A 9,843-nucleotide genomic window follows, 5' to 3' on the forward strand; every position below is an offset into this window, starting at 1 on the left:
TCAAGAACAACTGGGGCAGGAAAGATGAAACTCATGTGGAATCATCCTCAGGTTCTGTAGATTCAAATTTATTCAAATCATGACCCCTGGGGCAAGGGTGGGGCCAAAATGGCCAATCAAAGTTTTACATAGGAATAAACAGGAAAAATCTTTTAAAATCTTCTTCTTAAGAACCAGTGGGCCAGGAAAGATGAAACTCATGTGGAATCATTCTCAGGTAGTGTAGATTCAAGTTTGTTGAAATCATGACCCTGTGGCGTAGGGTGGGGCCAAAAAGGCTAATCAAAGTTTTAAATAGGAATATATAAGAAAAATCTTTAAAAATTTTCTTCTCAAGAACCACTGGGCCAGGAAAGATGAAACTCTTGTGGAATCATCCTTAGGTAGTGTAGATTCAATTTTGTGTGAATCATGACCCCCAGGGATAGGATGGGGTCAAACTGGCCGATCAAAGATTTCATACTAGTGAATTGGAAAATCTTTAAAAATCTTCTTCTCAAGAACCACTTGGCCAGGAAAGACGAAACTCATAAGGAATCATCCTCACGTACTGTAGATTCAAGTATGTTCAAATCATGACCCGAGGGGGTAGGGTGGGGCCAAAATGGCCGACTCAAGTTTTACATAGGAATATATAGGAACAATCTTTTATAAAAATCTTCTTCTCAAGAACTACTGGGCCAGGAAAGATGGAACTCATGTGGAATCATCCTTAGGTAGTGTAGAGTCAAGTTTGTGCAAATCATGACCACCGGGGCTAGGGTGGGTCCAAAATGGCTGACCCAAGTTTTACATAGGAATATATAGGAAAAATCTTTGAAAATCTTCTTCTCAAGAACCACTGGGCCAGGAAAGATGAAACTCATGTGGATGTTAGACCATGCTTTATTCAGCATCATGCACCAAAAGTGAACTTTATAAAATGAAGAGCTCCCTTATGGGGAGATAAGATATACATAAACTAGAGTTACTTCTCTTTGCATATAACACATAAGTAAACTAACATTAATTATACTTTTCTCTTTTTGGGTAAAGAAAATAAAATTAAAAAATATAGAATTAATTAAGTGTTTCAGATTGTAAGATAAAACAATAACATTGTCTTTCAAAACATTGTTTTAACCACAAAAGTCTGGCAGCATCCGTCCTGTCTGTAGAATCTCCAGAACACACAAACCACTTGCTTTTGTTAGGCAATTAGCGAGCTGTTTTTGTCCAGAACACCACTGAATTTTTTTCACGTCTCCTTGAATGACTTCTTCTGTCAATGCCGCGATATCAATTCGGAGTCTCTTATCTTCCACAAGTTTTGTTGAATGCACGGATTCAATCACACTCTTATTGTCTACAAATGCATAAATCGCGATGGATTTGCTGGGAACTCCCAAAATTTCCTCCAACATGTGTCGATAATAAAAACTTGCCTCCAGTCCTTCCTGTAGACTAAGTGCCTCCGCTGCAAGAGTGGAGCGGACAACTCTTCTGATCTTTTTAGCCTGCCAGAAAAGTGGACAGCATTTTCCATGTTTGTCCATAATCCAGATGATAACTCCCTGGGTACTTCCAGTTCCGTCATTAAGGTTTCCTAAAGATGCATCAGTAAATGTCAATATCTTTAGTGATGCAAGATCTAAAGCTGGGAATCTCAAGATACTTTTTAAGTCCTTCAGCCGGTTAATAATTTTTGTTGCTTTGATTAAATCTGTCACAGTTCCACTCTTTAGCTTAGTACTCATATCGATCATCTCAAATGCAAGGTCTGGTCTTGATCCCTGCACTGCCCAGTTGATCTGCCCTTTGATTTGTCTGTATGCAGTCTGTTCTTCATCACTTAGCTGACTTTTCTTCTGACTTGCTCGCAGTGGGTCGATCTCTGTACTTTGTAATTTCTCCATGTAATTAGTGTGATCCAGTGTTATCCCCTCTTGATCTTGCTTAACATAGAAGCCAATATACTGAAATTGGCGTTCTGCAACTTTTCCTGCTGAAAATCTCTCCCTGAACTTGCAAATTTGTCTCTCAAAAGTCTCATCCCCGGCATGGAGAAAATCGTCAACATGAGAACAAATTATTCCATGAAGCTTTCCGTCCCTTTTATAGTAGAAAAGAGCTGGGTCGACACTACACTGTTCAAAGCCAAGTTTGTCAAGTTCTTCTTTAACACTCAAGTAAAACTGTCTTGCACCATCTTTCAGTCCATATAGACAGTGTTTCAACTTCCATATCATTCCGGCAGGTGTGTTACTTTCCTTTGGAGGTTGAAGATAAACATCTCGGTCAAGTTTCTTTCCTTGCAAAAAGGCTGACTTGATGTCTGTGGTTTTGACATTCCATAGTTTACTTGCCGTTAGAGTCAAAAATATCTTAAGCCAAGTTAAGGCCACCTTTTCCAACTGTCGGACTGTCTCTGGGGATGCAAAAATCCTCTTCAAACCCACGAGCTACAAGTCTTGCTCTTACTTGTCCTTCTTTTGAAGTCACAACCCATCTGGTAGATAATCTATGCTGTTCTTCATCCAGAACTTCTGAATATGTGTCAAAGTTCTTTAGTTTCTCTAACTCATTTTGCTTTGCTAGAGAAATGTTGTCACAGTTTGTATTTTCACATGTTGTAGAACTGACACTCTCATCTGTTTGGTTAATTTTCTCCCAAGGAAGTCTACCCAAGTCTACGCTTTTCTCTTGGTCACTCTCAGAATCCTTCACGTTATACCAATCTCTGTTATTTCCTGAAGCTTTGCCTGCTCTGCTGAGAACTGTTGCTTCTATCCAATTCTCATCCTCCAATCCCATCTTGTACTGAATTCTCTCGTTTGCTTTCAGTGCAGGTTTGGGAGGTTGATGCGAGTTCTGGTCAATTTTCTTCTCTGACAGGTATTCAGTGACAGTACTCTTCTTAAGTTCCACTTCATTTGTTTCATCTTGATTTTGTGTTTTCTCTTGATTAGCACCCGTAGTTTCAATATCTGTTATTTTCTGTAGCCTGTTGGGTGACACTCGAACAAAAACTCCACCATGTCGAACGAAAACTACTTTGCCATCTTGAAAAACAACTCTTCCGGGTCCAAGCCATCTGTCTCTACCTTCACGTTTGTAGTACACCATATCACCATTCTCATAAGATTCTTCAGCAGCTCTCACTTTATTTAACAACGCCCGTCTGATTCTTTCATCAGCTTCAGCCTCAATGTAAGCTTGTCTAGTGCTGTGCAGTAAATTAAGATGTTTAGCAAATGTCTCGCTCATCGTACGACCCTCAAGAGCAGGCAGTTTGTCCGTCATGATGTTTGGGAGTTTGGGGTTCCATCCAAATACTAGCTGGTGACTACTAAACCCATTCCACATTTGCAAGGCATTTCTTGCCATGTTTGCCCAACATAACAAGCTCTGTTCACTTACATCTTTGTAATCGTGTTCCAATTTTGTGAGCATCATGTCAGTCACAGAGTGTACTCTCTCACACAAACCATTTTGAAATGGGCTTTCACCTGCAGATGTACAAACTTTGACATTCAGAATGGATGCAACTTCTCGAATTTCGTCCGAGTTAAACTCCCCTCCATTATCTGTCATAATTGCACCCATGACACCAAATATACCAATCCAATGAGACATGATTTTCTCAATAACATCAGTTGTCTTTTTCCTCTGAATAAAAACTGACACAGTGTATCTAGACCACATGTCAATCATGTGTAGTATCCATTTTCCTCTCCAGTACTTCAGATCCATAGCAACCTTCTCATTAAATTGAGATGCCATTGGAAATGAAACGACAGGCCGAGATGGGGTTCGGGCATACGTCTTGCACACTTCACATCTCTGCTCTATTTTTTCAACGTCCTCTTCAAAGCTATCTCGCCATGCACCCGCATCTTGCAAAAGTGATACAAGTCGTTTCTTTGGTGGGTGGGCAAATTGTCGGTGCAGTTTCAAGAGAGTAGAGTATCTCTTTTTGGGGTCCACTTCATCAATACGAACCGAGCAAACTTCCTCAACGGGTATCATTTCTGTTTTATCTATAGGGATACAATAGTGTCCAGAAGAGGTCACATTAAGGTTCATTGTTTTCCCTAGAATTTCTGCTGTGTCATCTTCTAAGTTCATCTTTACGCCTGCAGTTTTCATAGCTGTTCGTGATAATAACAATGGAATGTCAGAATTAACAACATCAGTTGTTATTGTCACATCTTTCCCTGCTATACGGGCTGGAATTGCAAATTCTCCTTCAGATTTCAGACGAGTTCCTCCTCCAAACTTGAAAACTCTTCTGCCCTCAGTTTTTCTAATTTTGTTCTTGTCCAAATCATCCAATGAATCAATGTATGTGTTGATCCAGGTACTCCCACACACTGTACTGCTGCACGCACTGTCTAAAACTGCACAGTTTCTTGCGTCCATCCCCAAATGTCCTATTTCCTTTGGTTGGTAACCTGTAAATAGTACAAATTCTTCTTCCTCGGCTGAACATGTATTGACGTTAGCCATATTTTCCCAACTATGAGGACATGTTGCCACCATATGTCTGAATGACCCACAAGATTTGCACGTTAACACATTTCCATCCGGTCCTGATGGATTCATACTCTTTTTGACTGATGAGCTGCCAACACGCGATTGTCCACGGTACTGACCTCGATGAAAGTCTCTACTCTGGCCACTCTGAAATCCTCTTCCTCTCATCTGCTCACTCCTTCCCCCTCCCCGATAAACTTTGTTGCTCCTCATTCTAGTGTATCCCGCTGCTATTAGTGCTTCTTCATTTTCTGCAAGGAATGCTGGTTTAAGTTTAATGGGTACTGGTTTGGTAGGTGCATTTCCTTCACAAGTTTCACCTTTGAATTTTTTAAGTGACTTCTTTGCTTCTTCATATAAAGTTTGTTTGTTCTCAAAATTCATTCCTGTCAAGACGATCATTCTTTCTTCTTTGCTTATCAATGATCTTCTGAGTAATTTGAATGCCAAAATTTCTGGGGGTAGCTTCATGTTTTTCTTTTCAATTTTTCTGTATTTTGCATCAAAAATGGATATGTATTCATTGATAGACTGTCCATCACACCTTTTAAAATCTTAAAAATCTTCAAATTTTTCTAAGCTATCTGCCAGGTCATCTTTGGCTAAATGTTTGTCCAAAAATCGTATTAATGTTTTCAAACCTGTGTCTTTTTTAAGATCCTCCAATTTCAGCTGATCAAACACTTTTTCACGTATCTGGGACTCATCATTTTCAGGAAGAGACAGGGCAATAGCAACACCTTGTTTCTTTTCATCTAACTCTGTGACTTCTTTCCATGCTAAGAGTTCTTGTTTGTATAGTTCATAACTTTTGATTTTGGGGTTGTAAGATGGGGGGTTGATTTTTGTTGACATTTTCTCAGTTCGCTAAAGTCAAACCTTTTTTTTTTCATTCACCAAACACTGAATTGTTATAATTAAATGTCACACACTTGCTTACACTGTTTTCAGCACTTGTATCCTTAATTTTCTTTCAACCACGCTCTGCTACCATTGTTAGACCATGCTTTATTCAGCATCATGCACCAAAAGTGAACTTTATAAAATGAAGAGCTCCCTTATGGGGAGATAAGATATACATAAACTAGAGTTACTTCTCTTTGCATATAACACATAAGTAAACTAACAGTGGAATCATCCTCAGGTAGTGTAGATTCAAGTTTGTTCAAATCATGACCCCCTGGGGTAGGGTGGGGCCGAAATGGCCCACCAAAGTTTCTAATAGGAATATATAGGAAAAATATATAGTAAAATATCTTCTTCTCAAGAACCACTGGCCAGGAAAGATGAAACTCATGTGGAATCATCCTCAGGTAGTGTAGATTCAAATTTCTTCAAATCATGACCCCTTAGGGTAGCGTGGGGCCAAAATGGCCCACCAAAGTTTCTCATAGGAATATATAGGGAAACCTTTTAAAATCTTCTTTTCAAGTACTTGAAAGCCATGATTAGTAATATTTATATGGAAATATCCTAAGATAGTGTAGATTTCAAGTTGGTCCAAATCATGATTCCCTTAGGGGGCTTAAAATTCAAGCCCCTCCCCCCCCCCAACCCCCCACCTTATCAAACTTTCAGTTCTGATCTGATATGTACTTTTTCCTAGCTGATGTGTTTAGGGGAGCGCTGTGGCCCATGGGCCTCTTGTTATATACTGAAGGGAAAAAGAAACGCAGGGTAGCATAATTGTCGATAAATATTTGACCACATAAACGAAAATTACGAAAATTGGTCTGATGGAAAATTTAGTTACTGTGCATCAAAATCAGTATTCAGAATTACTCAACCGTAAAATTTATGACGTCACGTAGGGAAAACGCTAAAAAGCCCAACACACGTGCAATTTGATAACGACGTGTTTGTCCACAAATCTTGTTGCATTGTTTGATGCATATGAGGTATGGACATCGTTTTTCAATAGTAAGAGACATTATGAATTTATTGCACTCTTGGTACAGTTTACGGAACTTCAATGGGGTCTTGTTTTCGAATTGCCTAATAAATGAAAAATGCAACAACGGTTTCCTAATCAATTTCTTGTAAATTTTCCCCCATATAACTTTTTAGCCGTTGTCAGAGAGGGTTTGGAGTGGATTTCAATCAACCGTGACGATGACGTTAACGCGAAACAGAGCCATGTTACGAGCGGGTAATTCGTCCTGCGATCTCTTAAATCGCCACCTTACTACCACAAAAACAGCCATTTCTAGTGTACACGATTATAATCATTACATTCATACCAAATTTGAAAGAAAACAATTCCGCAATTTGGTTTTTTGAGCCGGTCAACTTACTATTGTATTCCTCTCACTAGCGCATGCGCGCGCCGTTTGACTTATTATTTTGCGTGGTTACCCATGCTTAATATAGCCAGGGTTTGAAAAATAAACACTCTGATGAAATTCCATGCAAAGGAGAAATAAGACTCTGACAGATGCACGAGATGGATATTGAAGATAATGAGAGTTTTCGATTTTCCCTTTTGGGGGGTAACGTCATTAGAGCTTCGATAACTCATGAATAATTACGCAAAGTCATATGAGAATTTGGTTATATCTTTTTGAAAGATGATTTTTAAAGTTAGATAGGAGAACTAAAATTTTTTTTAAGAAAAACAAATTTAATTCACCTCAAAAGTTTACCCTGCGTTTCTTTTTCCTTTCAGTATATATTGGTATTCAAATTAACGCTTTTCCTGTAATTCTTCAACAGTGTATCATTCCGATGACCCTGTCGAGCGTTATGATTTGTATATTTGGGCCCAAACGTACTGAATTTTTAATCATTAATTTCATTTTTGTGTAAAAATAAATAGATCTAACCTACGTGCCACTTCATTTATTTAATTTGACTAAGGAGAATTTGACCAGAAGATATTTTTGGTTTACAACGAGGCATTTGATAGGGAACGCTCGTATCTGGAATATTTTTGCATTCTCATATACGTAATACAAACTCAAAATTCAAAACACCACCGAGATATTGTACGCTAGAATCCTCTGATTTTGTGTAGGGTTTTATTAGAGACTATTTATTAGCTATATAATATTAGATGCTGTCATGAGACAGTAATACCCGCACTAAGGTGTTTGCCTCTAAATAGAGTTAGACTCTCCTTGCAATTGAGCTCTACCAAGGAAAAAGTCAATGTAATTCAATAATTAACATAATACATGTATTCATCAATTTGAGCATAATATGCTCAGGTGACCATGCGACCCATTGGCCTCAATCTTATAGGTATTTCATATCCTTAATATTACCAGTGGAAAATTAAATAACAGAATTAAATTAATGATGTAAATTTGGTTTTATTGATTGCATATTGTTTAACATCCCTCTCGAGAATTTTTCACTCATATGGAGACGTCACCGTATGCCGGTGAAGGGCTTCAAATTTGGACCTTTACTCGGCACTCAGGGCCATTGAGCAGTGAGGGATCTTTATCGTGCCAACACCTGCTGCTGACACGGGGCCTCGGTTTTTAAGGTCTCATCCGAAGGACCGGCAACTTTCACTTCAAAGTGCCGAGCGCATGGCGAAGGAACAGTTGCTACCCATTTTTTATCGACTTAGGTCAGTTGCAGCCGAGATTCGAACTCACGACCTCCCGTTCACGAAGCGAGCGCTCTACTGACTGAGCTACCGTGAACAGTAAATTTGGTTTGATAAAGGGGGGATATGAATTTTTGGCACATAATTGGAACTTTTTATATCTATTTTCTCAGAAAGATCAACAACAAATAATATTATTCAAATTAGTGTAAAGCGTTTTTGATGATTTTTTCAAAATTTGCGAACTTTTTTTATACTTTATTAGGCAGAAACTCCTTGAAAGCTGCCATATACCCAATCAATTTAGTTAACCCCCACCCCTCTCCCATCAATACACACACACATGTAACCGAGCAGTTAATGGCAAATGATGACTCAGATGTTGGTATCCATTTTATTTATTGAAGAATTAGAATAAAGACATTGACCTATAACAAAATCAAAGAATACATTAGAAAAAATCCATATAGTTTCATAAACATTGACAATAAGTTACCGTTTATGCAGTATACACATAGAAGACAGAAAAATGTACTGTAGCAAAATGAACTTTGAACTTACAGACAAAATATAAGAATTAACTGAGACAACTTTAACTGCAAAAATACGATAAAGTATAAACTTCGCAATTAAAATAATATGCCAACCCCAAATCTTTAATAGTAAAGTAACAAATAATTAAATATGAAAGTTACATACCACAAGATGCATCTGATATCGGCTGGATATAATTTCTTCTTTAAAAATGTAATACTGCCCAAATTTGCTTAGTTTGAACGGTTACTTATACTCAAGGTAAATTAAAACTATTGGATAATATCAAATTAGCCAATGAAATTGAAGATAAAAAATATTTAAGATTAATTTAGATGAAACGAAAAATAGAATGATTCCAAAACGAATAAATACATAAGATAAATTATAATAGTAAATTTGGTCTACCACACACACACAAACACACCCTATTTGCCTGTCTTTGGAAATAGGCCTAGATGGCAAAGTTAAGATAAAACATCTTTTGTGAACTAGAGGTACTGTGAGCAATTAGCTCACTAAATGATACCCCCCGCCTCCCATATGAATATAATGGCAGTGTCCATGTTTTGCTCTGGAAAATCAAAAATATATGTCAGATCAAAATGTGAAATAAGAGGTCACAATGTAATGGCAATATGTAATTAAGAATCTTTGAAATTTTCATTAAATTTCCTTCAGTGGTATGAGAGGAGATGCAGATAAGAGATGGGTACCCCAAAGCGTAACAGACGGATGGACGGTCAGACGGTATTACCAATTACTATATTCCCTACCACTTTTCAAGCGGGAGATATAATGATAATATTAAATTTGTTCTTGTACCATACATCTATCTGAACACCTGCATCACAGTTGGCTTGCGTCATGCGTCACGTACCCAACTTAAGTTTTACCATTATCATTTTAGATTGCACTGCACGTGCAGTGTGGTGTACACATCATTCCATGTATGTCAGTAGGAATTATGTCATTTTGTGTTTTAATTAGATTATATTTCATGAAGTTGATAGGACCTATGACAGTTGGTAAGTACAAGTTTTGGTATAGATTTGGGTAAAATAGTCTGAAATGCAAATGGTTAGGCTAAAGTTTAAAGGATCAAAGGTCATCTGATGCTACAATAGATGAATTTCACACTCTGGAGAGTATCGTCCGTTATAGATGTTCCATTCAGTTACAAGATCCAGAATTTTTTTTTTCTGAGAGGAAGGGGGGATTTTCAGACCAGAGTCTCC

The sequence above is a fragment of the Saccostrea cucullata genome, unplaced genomic scaffold, assembly GCF_032062105.1.
Source record: "Saccostrea cucullata isolate Sc308-1 unplaced genomic scaffold, CSIRO_AGI_Scuc_v1 ctg3978, whole genome shotgun sequence".
NCBI lineage: Eukaryota > Metazoa > Mollusca > Bivalvia > Ostreida > Ostreidae > Saccostrea > Saccostrea cuccullata.